Source organism: Oryx dammah, unplaced genomic scaffold (assembly GCF_014754425.2).
Source record: "Oryx dammah isolate SB20612 unplaced genomic scaffold, SCBI_Odam_1.1 HiC_scaffold_13, whole genome shotgun sequence".
Classification (NCBI taxonomy): Eukaryota; Metazoa; Chordata; class Mammalia; order Artiodactyla; family Bovidae; genus Oryx; species Oryx dammah.
Genome location: NW_024070197.1, coordinates 57407572 through 57420613, shown reverse-complemented (window position 1 = coordinate 57420613; position 13042 = coordinate 57407572).

Genomic DNA, 13042 nt, shown 5'->3' with positions numbered 1-13042 from the left:
CGTGCACCGCCATGTGGAACAGAGTCAGTGGGAACGCGCTGTGACTCGGGAGCTCGAACCAGGGCTCGGGGGCCACCTAGGGGGTGGGATGGGCTGGGAGGTGGGAGGGAGGCTCCAGAGGAGGGCCCACATGTCGTCCCATGGTCGATCCGTGTTGATGCATGGCAGAAACCAAACAACATTGTGATTATCCCTCAATTAAAGGTAAATGAATTGAGAAAGAAAAAAAGAGAAGGGGCTAGTGGAAACAAAAAAGACAGTGTAATGATAACTATTGAGATAGAGGGGAGGATACATGGGGGACAACTATATTATTAAAAAAAAAACTAAAATCATTATATGACAATAGAACTCACAGCTCAGTTAAAAGACAACGAAGAGACTGGGAAGCAAGGTGAGCCTTCCAGCTGTGGCCAGCTAAGGAGACTGGCCAACCAGCTCCCCAAAAGTAACTCTAAAGCCGGAAAAAAATGGACAGAAATTACCATTTTAATACCCTGGAAATCACCAAAGTTAAACAACAATCTGAAAAGGGTTCATGCTTATGAAACTGCTGGACTTTAAGGTAAGAGCAGCGGGGCTCGGTGGCATCCTGTCTTGGGAGTGCAGCCCCCAGTCCCCACCGCCTCTGTCCTCACCAGCATTGCCATCATTCCCACCACCACCATCACGATGACCGTCACCCTCCCACCATCATACCACCATCATCACCAGCGAGGTCGGGAGAGGTTCTGCCAGGGGAGGGAAGGGTGAGGAGCGCCAGCGTCACACACCTGCCCGGGGAACGCACAAGCCCAAGGGTATTATCAGCAGAGGCGATGGTCCTGGAGGCAGGGAGGGCCAATGGCTCTAGTTGTCTGAGCTGTGGTCATGGTGTGAGACACTATATTCCTGGGTTTGTGTACACACACACACACGCAGAGCAGGGACAGGGAGGACACAAACTTGATATATCCCTCCAGTGGAATACGGCTGCTGCTGCTGCTAAGTTGCTTCAGTCGTGTCCGACTCTGTGTGACCCCGTAGACGGCAGCCCACCAGGCTCCCCTGTCCCTGGGATTCTCCAGGCAAGAACACTGGAGTGGGTTGCCATTTCCTTCTCCAACGCGTGAAAGTGAATTCGCTCAGTTGTGTCTGACTCTTAGCGACCCCATGGACTGCAGCCCACCAGGCTCCACCGTCCATGGGATTTTCCAGGCAAAAGTACTACTCAACAACACAAAGGAATGAAGTCCTGGCGCACACTACAAAATAGACGAACCTAAACACCATGGTACCAAGTGAAAGAGACCTGATGCAAAAGCCTCACACCGCATCAGTCCATTGCAATGAAACATCCAGGAAAGGGACACAGAAAGCAGACTGGTGGCCGCCTCGGGCTGGAGAGCAGGAGCATGGGTAAACTGAAATGGGCACAGGGAAACTTCTGGGTTGGTATAAAAGGTCTTAAAATGGACTGTGGTAATGGTTGCACAGCTCTATAAATTTACAAAAAATCCTTGAATTGTACCCTTGTAATGACTCAATTTAGTATATAAATTACATCTCAACACAGCTGTTTAAAAAAAAGAGATGGGAAGGCAATACTTGCAACACATCTGACAGAAAGATTAACATCTAAACATACAGGTCAACAACTCAAAAGAAGACTGAACTAAGCAGATAAACAGGCAATTCACAAAACAACTTCTGAAAGCCGCACAGGAAAAGGTGCTCAATTTATCCAGAAATCAGGGAGATGCAAGTTAAAACAATGAGATCTTGTGACCTCTTTTCGTCCTCCCAACAACCCTGTAAGAGAGCGTGATTGTACCCATATTACAGATAGAAGCAGAAGCTTAGAGAGTTGCAAAAACGGGTCCTTCAGTTACAGTGAAGATGCGCTATCTTAACTCTTACTGCCCAGACTCCCTAATCTCAGCTATTGTTATTCTCAATCCAACATATATGTGTGTATAGTTAAAATATTGAGACATTACAGATTGTGATGGGCTGGCGAGGCTTGCTCAGTTCAGTAATGTACTCTGTTGGGTATTTGTATTATTCCCATTAACACCTAATGGTCCATCAGGGCCCATTATGGATTTTTTGTTTTTCTCTTCGTGAATAGATATTGAGATTTCATTACTACCAATTTATCACTAGAGCCCTAAGTCTAGCTAGTGTCGCTGTGGCTTGTGGTAAAAGCTGAAGCTTTGTGAATGCCTTGTTAAGAGTCATTTTTGGAGATTTACCCCAAACCACACCTTCAGCTCCAGGCATCAGGGACCACTGTGGTGATGGGTGGGAGCCAGCGTGAAGGGACCAGGACCGCCTATTCAAGCACCGCTTGGGAGCCACAGGTCCTCGGTTATGGCCTCAGCCACGTGATCCATTCACCGGGAGCCACTAAGCAGGTCACATCATCTCTCCTGTGCTTCAGTCTCCCCTTTTGTAAAATCAACCCCTCAAATCTTGTTGAACTTATTGAAAGAGAGGCTGGGTGTGAACAGGTTTAGGAGAATGCAACAGAGTAACAGGCTTCACCAGAGACAGAATCTACCTTAAACTTAACCCACGTGGATAAAACCCGAGCATTGGGCTTTACAAGTTTTAGTAAATCACGTTAATCTGGGATTCAAAAAACAACCCAGCCCAAAAGTTACCTCGAGAAAAAGCACGGTGTTCAAAATAAAAGGCAGAGGCCTTCTTCCCAGGGTTCTGTTCACAGGATGTCGGGCACCCCAGACTTCCCGCAGAAGACAAAGGGAGAGCTGGGATGTCTAAGACTCAGGAGAAGCAATCAGCTTACTGCCCTCCCAGACTGCAGGCAGCTGCAGGCGAGAATGAAGCCCAAGATGCAATCCTGAACCCTATGGTCACACGAGCATCAGCTTGCCTGGCACCGGAAAGCTCGCCCAGGCAATTCTAAGGTATTGTTTCTAAAATGTGAGGACCACTGCCGTGGTGCGGAGGAACTCAGACGTGCATCAGAGCCACCTGGAAAGCCGCTAAAAAACAATGGCCAGGGTCCCTGAAGCATGGCAGCAACTGGGCCTCTGCACATTTGCGAGGGTCTTCAGGTGACTTTGACATGACCAAAGCTTGCCTATCAGTGTAGGTGGGCTGAGCATTCAACAGAGGTGCCCCTAAGAGCTAAGTGGTATATTACCTGGGCAGGTATATCACCTGTGCAGGGTCTGGCATGCAGGAGTGTTATGTGAATGACAACTGTATCTTATTTACCTGTGACAAGATGCAAGAGAAGAGGGTTCTGATCACTTTCGGGTTTCAGGAAAAGTCTATACAGCCTCTGGACAGGTGAGTCAATCACATCGTCCACTATGGCTGGGCTCCAGAACAATGATGGTAAAAATGAGGGAGAGAAGTCAGAGGCTGGCATTTAAACCAAACTGTTTCAGGGAGTAATCTGGTGGGAGAAGTAGGGGGACCTCAGAAGCTCCCCCGGATGATTAAACAGAGCTCCCAAGCCTGAGCCAGCCACAGAATCTGCAGGCATATTTTCAAAACGCAGATCCCCTGGACCCATCCCTTGGAGACTCAGCCCCTTTGTTTGTGAAGTCCCCAGGGTTGTACACTTGTCATCTCCTTAAGAGATGGCAATCACCAGCTTAATGACCAGTGGCCTCGGAGTAAAAAAAATGAGGAAGAGAAGGGCAGGAAGGACTTCCAGGTGAAGAAAGGAGAGGGCAAAGGTTAGGCATCACAAGGGGGCCTCGTCAGACCTTCGGCTGGCATCCTTGGTCCCTGCACCCCGAACCTAAGTCAGGGCCTCCGACCCGCTGTTGTAACCAAACTAATATCTGGGTGTGTTGGCTTGCGTGTCATCTCTTCTGCTAGATGTTAAGCTCCATGATCAAAGGGTCTTATCCATTTTCTCATCACTGGGCAGCCAGCTCTTAGACAGTGCTTGGAACATAGTAGAAACTCAATAAATTTGTTACATAATGAATTAATTGGGTCACTGCACTCAGTTGAGGATGGAGTGTTCAGATCCACCTGAATTGATTCAGAGTCACAGATTTCTGCCCCCAAATCACCATCTAGCTCAGACCTCGAATTTTTTGCCTTCCTAAAGATGTTTTTCCACCATTTTTCATTTCTCTGATGAGACTGTTTCATTAGACTAAATCCCCTGTGTTTCTGGACATGTCTCACATGCTTGATCTCAGACAAGCCCCTTGTGCTACCTCAAACATGGCACTTGGGGTGCAGTTCAAATCTAAATTCCACTGGTAAATTCTTCAGTTACATTTGAGGAAAGATCTGCCCCCCTTTAAAAAGCACACAGACTTCTTGTCAATAAATTTCATTCTCTAGGATCTTGAAAAATGTGGTCTGTATATGAGAAACTCAGAAAAAAACCAAAAACATAAACTGATATAGGGACTCAAAAGATTCATTTCAGAATCCAATGAGATACATATTTCATCTGTACTGTAAGTGATCCCAGGAGTGTGTTGAATATTGCCACAAACTCAGAGCCTTATGGATGATTGAGGCATCAGAAGGTGGAATTTTAAAGGAATTCTGGGCCAGGAATTGTGGGCCCAGATGCTGGTATCACTTGCCTTAAACAGAAAGTGCAGGTAAAAATACCTATAATGCAAGCAGCAATGTTACTGAACTCTAACTAGACAATATCACTCACCAGTGTCAAAACTCAGTTCTCCCATTCATATAGTCAACAAACACTTCAGTGAGCATCTTCAACTTGCCAGGCAGCACTGGATTACAGACCAGAGACGAGGGACTGAGTCACACGGATTAACAGGGGACGAGACGCCAGACAGAGGGAACGAACGGTGCTAAGCTTCCGAGGTGGGCATGAACGTGTTTGGTGCGTTAACACACAGCAAAGAGCAGCGTGAGTGAGGCCGGATGAGAAACGCGGTGCTGACAGGGGAGTGATGGGGGTGCAGAAGCAGATGGGAGGATGTGTGAATCCTTGGAGTCTCAGGTCAAGACTCGCTGATGATCTCTGAAACAGAAGTGTCAACAAGATTTCAAGCTAAAGACAAAGCCCAAACTGAAACTTCTATCTCATGTAATCAGAAAGATCCTTTGAAGACGGGCAACGACTGAGCAGGGTGTCAAACGCCTTCGGATATAATGCCACCTAAATTTGTCTGGTGCATCAGTGAAGGTTAGTCTCGCACACCATGGACACGCAGCGCAACGCTATCCCAGCTTCCCACATTTTCTCCTGATTTCAAAACTGGGTCCTGCTGCACTTGGGAATATACTTCTTTCACCAGAAATGAGAGAAATGGACATTTCCAGATATTAAATGGGTTCCCTGTTACTTTTAGGGCTTGGAAGGCTGAAGCCACGGAACTCAAAAGTGCTCCCTTGATCAAAGAGTCCTAAAAGGATTCCCCAGGCCTGAGAGCTGTGTCTCTAATAGGATTATGCCTGAATTAAAAGACGGAACCATTTATAACTTAGGGCGCTCTCTGGCTTTGAAGTTTGCCTCAACAAATGATCCATTTTTATATAAACCAGAGCTGGAGAATGACAAGGAAACCTGCAAGTATTCCCAAATGGAGAGCTTTGTACAAGATAATCAGGGGAGAAGGAACATTTGAATGAACACTCTGGATCTGCCTTTGAGCAAATGATGGCATAAAAGAACGAAAAATTTTTTTTTCTCTCCTGAAACATTTGACAAGACTGAGGTCATTTTTTTTTATTATTCATAAGCGAAGATAGTCCAACATCTTCAACCGTGTGTGTGTGTGTGTGTGTGTGTGTGTGTGTGTGCACGTAAGCCCTTGAGCGCACACCCAGGCACACATGTTTGCATGAACACACACAGCTCCATGAGCTCTGTACAAACTGCCTTATGGTTTCTGTTAAGTCAACATGAATCAGGTACCTACACTGTGTCAGGTGGAGAGAGGTTAATGCAACATGGCTTGTTCCCCACTTCAACTTGCCCAGAAAGAGAAGAGGAAGCAAAAAAGGAAGAGCAGCAGGAGGAAGAGGAGAAGGGGGAGAAGGGAGAGGAGGAGATGAGAGGTGGAAGGAGGCAGAGGAGGAGATGAGTGGTGGAAGGAGGAGAAAGGAGGAGGGCGGGAAGAAAGCAGGTGGGAAGGAGGAGCAAGGCGCGGAAGGAGCGCAACCGCTTGACTCCGTGCGGGGCTGTGGGCCCTGCTTCAGCCAGGCTGACGAAGGCTTAAAAAAGTCCCACATCTCCAGCCCCCGCCCGCGAGAAGACTGAGCTTCAGCAGCCCTCCTGTTCGAAGCAGGGCGAGGGTCTCATGGAGCACAGTCGCCCCAGCTGACCCCCTGCCACGCACCGGCATGTGGGTGAGTCCAGCCTAGAGGAGCGGAGCCACCCAACCAAGAGCAGATGAGTTCATGCGACACACAGATGCCAGAGAAATAAAAAACGATCGCTGCCGGTAGGCTTTTATACAGCAGTGGTTAAACAGTGCAAGCATCATATCCATTTTACAGATCTGGAAACAGAGGCTTGAAGAGGTCAACTAATGGTTCAAGGTCATACAGCTGTTAAGCAGGATGAGCAAACGCCAAATCTGTCTGAACTTTAAACCCATTCTCTTAACTATTAGGAAATGCACTTGTTGTTGAATCAATTCTTAAATGTTAAGTCATTCTCCTTACAGCTTCAACCACTTCCTCTTTATTCGAGAACAACATTTTAATGCCAGACTACAGAATCACAGAAAAAGTCAACAGGACCTTTCCCCCCCAAAAAAATAATAATAAAACTATAAAACAGTGTCACAGTCCTAGTCCCTTCTGACACCATCCTATGGGTCTGACAGAGCAAACAGAGAAAAGGTTTAAACTTTAATTTCAATGTAAGGGTTTCTTTGGCTGAGGAATAGCTCATCTCTCTTTAATTTATCAGGAGGCCCAGTAATAAAATAAGAGCAAAATCTTCCAATGTGTTAAAAAAAAAATACACCTACTCTCAGAAGGTTTCCAAATTGTACATTAGTTCGCATTGAATTTCTTTTCCTGATTAGATTGCCTTTCAGCTGCACCAGAGCTGGGGGACGTGAGGCCAGAACCGGCACACGGTTCCGTGAAGAAATCCACCATCCCGAAGGGAAAGCCCTCCGCTGCCTCCCACCAGGGCTGCCAGAGCTCACTGTAGAGAGACCTGGGACTGAACTCCAACAGTGAAGTAAAGCGGGTGTTTTTACAAGGCAGCTGAGCTTCAGCTTCCTCAGGGAGGCCAGGAGAGAAAGAAATCCCGCTGAGTGGCACGCCGCTACATGTTTCCTGTGCTCACACACTTCAATTGTCTTATTTAATTCTCATGATAATTCTGCGAGATATACATTGTCCCATTTTTCCAGATTAGAAGACAGAGACTTAGAGCTTTAAGAAAACCTAAGCAGAAGTCGCTCGACTAGTAAGTAAGAGAATCAATATGTGAGAACTTTTGCAGCCCTGTATCTCATGAGGGGTTTCAATAAAACATATTAATTCCTTAGTGGGGGAAAATCATAATTCATGAGTCAAAAACGTTTCTGCTGAAGTTTTGGGTTCGGGAAATAGGAGACGGTATCATATGGGATGCTTTCAACAATGTGTAAGAGAAATTGATTCAAAGTAGCCTAAATAATGAGGTGTGTTTTTCTCACCCAACAGAGTGAAGGCGTGGTGGGTCTGGGGTCGGTTAATTCGGGGACAGGGACCGAACGTGTCATAGGTACCACTGCGCTTGCTGGGGCTTCCCAGGTGGCCCAGTGGTAAAGAACCTGTCTGCCAACGCGGGACACGCTGGAGATGCAGGTTCGATCCTTGGGTCCAAAAGCTCCCCTGGAGGAGGACATGGCAACCTGCTCCACCTGTCTCACCTGGAAAATCTCACGGACAGGAAAGCGTGGCAGACTGCAGTCCATGGGATTGCAGAGGAGTCCAGCACGACTGAGCACTGAGCTCACACTGCTCTTACAGCCCTGACAGGCTTTACCTCCAACAGCAGTACTCTTTACATGGTGCCAGCTGATCCTCAAACTCTTTCTTAACTTGGGACTCTCAAGAAGCTATTAGCAATCAACAGGAGTTGGCAAGTCATGTGAAAAAATGAAACCTATTATTTTCTGATTCCGGTTCTTTCTTTCCCAGTGCATAAATGATTGTGAAGCACTTCACACATTCTCAACTCTCCTGAAAACTCAGGAGTAAGGAATATCAGACAAACAGAGCAAATGGTCCCTTGCCCTCAATAGCCCAAAATCTTGCTAGAGAGACAAATTATATAGATCCATGAAACAATGACGGAAGTTATTTTAAAGCTGTATTAGTGTAGATAATAAAGAACAGATTGTCTTCTTCATCACTGGGACTACACTGCAAAGAGATAATTTGGAAAATTCACTGGTTTTTTATTTTTGACCTGCATCTTACATTTTTATTAGCTCCACTTCCAGTCAGAATATGTCTTGCATTGATTTCATGTTATTGCTTTATTTATGAATTATCTTCCCAAAGCTAGAGAACTTCGGACAAGTCACAGGATTTTTTTTTTAGTAGGAAAAAATAGGATCTGTGGAATAAATACTATTTTTGTTCCACCATTAATAAAATGAGATTGATGCTTATGATGCCGTGGAATTTTTTAAGAAATTCTTCACTGACCATGATTACAAAGCCACTTTCAAATGCATGTTTGTTGTTGTTATTTATATAAAGCCCCAAAGGTAATTTTTAAAATAATTTTATTTAATTTGTCTGAAAAAATTCCTCCTTCCAGCCACCTTATAACCTCGCTAAAACCTGGATTCACAATATTGATTTTATATTTCAGGTTTTTCACTTTGCATCAAATGTCATTAAAGAAATCACTTCTTGTTTTGGAATTCAAAAGTACCACTGGCTGAAATTCCAACTGTGCTGCAATATCTTAAAATGAAGTTTCCATGCAACGATGTTTAACAAGAAAAAGACCACATCTAAAAAGGCAAGGGGATCACAACCATTTCCTTGGCTATGTGCACGGCCACTTCTTAGCTCGGGGGCCAAGCAGAAGCCCAACATTTAGAGACAGGACAGAAGATGACAGGAAAAAGCGTGACTGAATATGGAATTATACACGAATTCAAGAAAAATCTAAATTTAAAGGCAGAGTGAAAATTTCAGTCACGTCACATATTTACAAGTTTGTTTGCCCAAGAATCCCTTCTGTGGTCACAGCAGACCGCTACAGGTCATCCACAGCCACCGTACTGCCACCCCGTCATTGTAAAACCATTGCTTCTGTTTGCCCATTTGCCACCAGACGCTCCTGTATCTTTGCCCATTGCCCCCATCTCCCACTCCCCCGCTCCCAGCCAAGTCTATTTCTCTGATGCTGTCTGGCTGATATTAGGCAAACCATTTATTTTTCAGCTTTTGCAACTTAATCTTTCAAATTCCTTGGAGATTTTATTTTCCAAATTTTTCTAATAGCATTGTGTCTTAGTTTGGCCAATAAGGACACATAATGTAAAAAGCTTTAGAAAATCCTGATAAGACATAATTTTATTACAATAGATAAAAGAGAGCAGGTTTCAATAAATGTAAAAATATATAGATTACTTTTCTTATACGTTCAAGACACACTTGTCACAAGAAATTCAGATACTATCCAAAAGCACGAGGAGGAATTTCTAAGTCAGCCTCAGTCTCTCAGAAGAAGTTCTGCAGCGTGTGGCGGGGCATCAAGAAAGGCCATCATTGTCACATGCCCACATTCCCACATGTGTGCACACTGTCTGTAAAATAGGATCGAGTGAATCTGGTTGCCTGCTTTTTTCTACTTAGTAATAGACCATGGGCATTTTTCTCATGTCAATAAACATAGATTTTAATAATCTTATTAAATGCTGCATAGGATTCTACCCTATTGGAATACCAAATGCATTTTGCTAAGGTTATGCTGTTGATCATTCAGGGCAGTCCCAATATTTCATTATCATAAGCCCCCTGGCTATGAGAACACGCCAACATCCTTACCCAAACTTGATCCAGCTGGACTTTGTAAAATAGATGAATGGTCCTGCTATTCTGCTGTGCAAAACTTTTAGGGTTGCCATTCCTCCTGGATATTATAGGGGCCAATATCAGATGCAGGCCCAGTGCCTGTGAACGCAGAGCCAGTGACTAAGGGACAGACATCCCCAGGTACCGGCTTCCCAGAGGGGCCGAGGCCTCTAAAAACCTGTTCAGGAGTTTACACAGACATTGTCTGGGGCTCCAGAAATGGCTGGGAGACTTGAAGGCAGAAAACTGAAAATCTTGGCAGTGTTACTAGGGACAGCTCAGAGAAAGACTGTGAACATTCCTGTTAATGTGACCGGTTTCTGACCGCCAGGAGGGGAACATTCATCATGAAAAGAACGAACGATGAGCATGTTTCAGATATACCACCAACAAAGGGGTCAGCTTATCTTAAACGCCCCCCTGAAACAGAACTGATGAAGAATACGTCTCAGAATCACCACCCTCAGAGGCCAGCCCAGAGGCCACCAGGAAAACCTTCTCTGCTCCTTCAGCTCTGGGACCACAGTTCAGAAGCCACCAGGCCAGGAAAGGCCACAGCGCTTTATCTATTATCCGATGCTGCCTCCTTCAGCCGGCCCTCTGCAGGTGTATCTTTTTGTTTCCCGAGCACGGTTACTAGCTCTGGGTTTTTTGCAGCCAGGGCTTTAAGAGTGAGGTTTGCAGGGAACTTGGGCAGTGTGTGACCACTCCCGTTAGAAGACAGCTTCAAAACCAAGTTGCAGACTCTTCCCCTTATGACGAACGGGGCAGCATGGCAGTGTATTTTGTTATGCCTCTGCCATCATAAATGGCTCATAATTGCCACGATCTCTCTGAGATCAGTTGTTTCTACAATTAATGACTGATTTCACAGGGCATTAACCACCCCCAACAGCAGTTCATTAACTGCTGGCAAGTGGGAATATGCTGCTGTTGGAGGGAACTTATGCTGCCGTCAGAAGATTTGTGCCCACAGGGAAATAACAAGGAAGACGGCCTTTCTGGGCACCTGGAGACACAGCACAGGGAGGTGGGTCTCAGCAAGATGGTTTTGTTGTCTGGACCTGGGGCTACGCAGCCAAAATGCAGAGGGACTGGACTGGGGCCGAACCCTGGTCCATATTAGGGAGGATCAGTGCAGTCCACTCATAATGACTGAGAGTCTGGCCTAAGCCCTGTGACAAGGAAAAGTGGCTGGCTGGCAATCCATAAATGGTGACAGGGGAAGTTCAGACAATGGGCAGAGGACAAGTTGATGTTTGACTGTGGGGGTCCAAGCTATTACGCTTCCCCCCACACCGAACTTGAAGCTTCTCTAGAGCAGGAAGCGGGCCTTCTTTCACTCAACTCTGCCTCCCAGGGCCTAGCCCAGGACCTGGCACATCACAAATACTCAATAAATATTTGTTGAATGAATGAACAAACTGGGGGCGGGGGGCGGAGCAAGGCTAGAGTAAGTCTTGCTGAGTTCAGAGCAGAGATCTAAATTTGCAAGGAAATGGCAGAACCACAGGGTACCCGCCTCTCAGCTTCTGTCTTAGGCCCTGGCTCTGCCAGGTTCAACATAGACCTGGTCAGACCTGGGGGGCCCAGAGTGAAGGCCACAGAGATGCATCTCTGGGGGAGTGGGACCCAGGAGGTGAATCTTTCTTCCCCAAATATTGTGTGCCCTACAGAGCCAACAGGACCCCATCTCAGTCCCTCATACTCCTTCAGCCTTTCCCCAAACTCTTTCCTCTGCTTTCCACCACGCCGGCTTCTACTTGATTCCTCCTACATGTCAAGGTTTTGGTTGTTTTTTGGTTTTTTTTTTTTTTTCCACTCTGGGGCATCTGCACACACCATCCTCTCCACATTTAGCGTGTTCCCCTTACTTTTGGTTCAGCTGATCGCTGGCTGCCTCCTGAATTGGAACTCGGGATCTCTCTGCCGGGAGAAACTTCCACTGGAGACCCTGTTAGTACTAGGTGCTCCTGTCGTACCACTGTTGCAGTTTGTCCATGTCATGTCACTTTTTGGCTAATGTCATCCCCAGTCAGCTCCAAACTCCAGATAACCCATGCATTGTGGTCAGTAGCGTCCCCTCACTGCCTGGAAGGTTGCGGGTTTTCACGATCTATTTGTTAAAGATAAATGCATCTGAATGGGGTCCTTCTTTTCCCGTAGGTGAGTAGATTGAATCAGTGAACTGGAGGAATCTGCCAAGTCCTTCAGCAAAGAGCTGTCCTTACAACACACACCTTTGACCATCTTAGGGAGTGTGAAGACTTTACTGGACAGACCAGTAAAAGACAAAGCAAATCATGGGCAGAAATGGCTTGCTTTCATCCTATGTGTTGTCCTTTGCCTACTCAGGCTAAAACAGCACATTTCCTGGGAGGCTGGGTATCTTTACAGATGAATTCACCGCTTTCAAGCATTTGACAAAGGTTGACTTGTTCCCATCTAAGCTGACACCCGATGCTGGGTCTCATGGGTCTCTGGCTTGAAAAATAGACTGAAAACATCCCAAACTTCAGCTAAGTGGAACTGGAATCCATTGACCTAATCTCCATGGCGGGCATTGCAAATCATTTTTAAGATGAATGTATTTGGGGTTTTTTATTTTTATTTTTGTTTGTGCCTCTTAAAAATGGTAACGAGAAGAAATACGCCCCAGGGGTGGCTCACGGCTGGCTGGGACTGTTGGAGCTTTGTCATCTGAAGCTCCATTCGGGGCCAAAGGGGCCCGGATTAGGGGGAAAACCAGCAAATGAGCTCAGAGAGGCAAGAACAAAAGCTGAAAGAGATGACCTCACCTCACAGAGCCAGAGAGACAAAGCTCTCCGCAGCCCTCTGCCACGTTGCTTCAGTTTGGTCCCGCTCTTTGTAACCACGGCTTAACGATTTACGTGGGTGACGTGCAAAGCAGTTTCACGTTCATTAACTCATTTGATCCTCGTAACTCGGGGGAGGCCTTGGTGGCCTCCTTTTGCCAAAGGAGAAAAACAGAAGCTTGGCCTGCAAGTGACAGTGACCCAGCCAGGACCTGACACCC